Source organism: Pteropus alecto, unplaced genomic scaffold (assembly GCF_000325575.1).
Source record: "Pteropus alecto unplaced genomic scaffold, ASM32557v1 scaffold259, whole genome shotgun sequence".
NCBI classification, from domain to species: domain Eukaryota; kingdom Metazoa; phylum Chordata; class Mammalia; order Chiroptera; family Pteropodidae; genus Pteropus; species Pteropus alecto.
The window spans coordinates 857658-858505 of record NW_006442492.1 but is presented as its reverse complement, the minus strand read 5'-3'; the positions used below and the strand labels follow the sequence as shown (position 1 = coordinate 858505).

At 43.8% G+C, this 848-nt stretch overlaps 1 non-coding gene across 1 annotated transcript; it reads right to left on the bottom strand.

Moving 5' to 3' along the window:
* Positions 1–356: 356 nt before the first annotated feature.
* On the bottom strand, positions 357–490 carry LOC112471393. Its single transcript, XR_003043283.1, has one exon. It is a non-coding gene; the product is annotated as a small nucleolar RNA SNORA52 (small nucleolar RNA).
* Positions 491–848: the final 358 nt, after the last annotated feature.

Genomic DNA, 848 nt, shown 5'->3' with positions numbered 1-848 from the left:
CTTCTTTGGTGCTTTCTGTCACGATCAGCAAACTTTGGACTTCTGAGTACTTTCTTAAGGGCCTTACAACTGACTGAGTGAGCCCTATACCCCTGTGGGATTTAGAACAAATACCTTCCTCTCTTTGGGCCTCAGTTTACCCAACTATAAAATGGACAGATTCAATTAGCCAGTGTTTCTCAATTTTTTCTTTTCCTTTCTTTCCTTTTTTTCTTTCCTTCCTTTTTTTCCCTCCTTCCTTCCTTCCTTCCTTCCTTCCTTCCTTCCTTCTTTCTTTCTTTCTTTCTTTCTTTCTTTCTTTCTTTCTTTCTTTCTTTTTTCTTTCATTTTTTTTTTTTTTACCCCTACCCCCTGACAAGTGTCTAGAAACACCCCGGCATGAGCCCACTGAAGCTGTGCTCACTGCTACAAGCAAAGATTCTAAGGTGCTCTGGTCCACAAGAGACCCTTGATGGGCCACAGGCTGACTAGCAGGGGTTAGGATGGACCTTTTTTTTTTTTTTTTTTAAACTCATGGCTCCTTCTGATAAAGATTTAAAAATTTTTCACATCCCTCCTTGGAGATACCTTCTACTCATTCCAATAGCTATTCCAAGAATATTCTGTGGAACTTTACTTTCTGTAGTTTGTATCATGTAAACCAGGAATCCCCAATCCCCAGGCTGTGGACTGGTCCTGGTCTGTGGCCTGTTAGGAACTGGGCCACACAGCAGGAGGCGAGCAGTGGGCAAGCCAGCAAAGCTTCATCTGTATTTGCAGCCGCTCCCCAGCACCAGCATCACTGCCTCAGCTCCACCTCAGATCATCAGGCATTAGATTCTCACAGGAGGACCAGTCTCTGGTTCCAA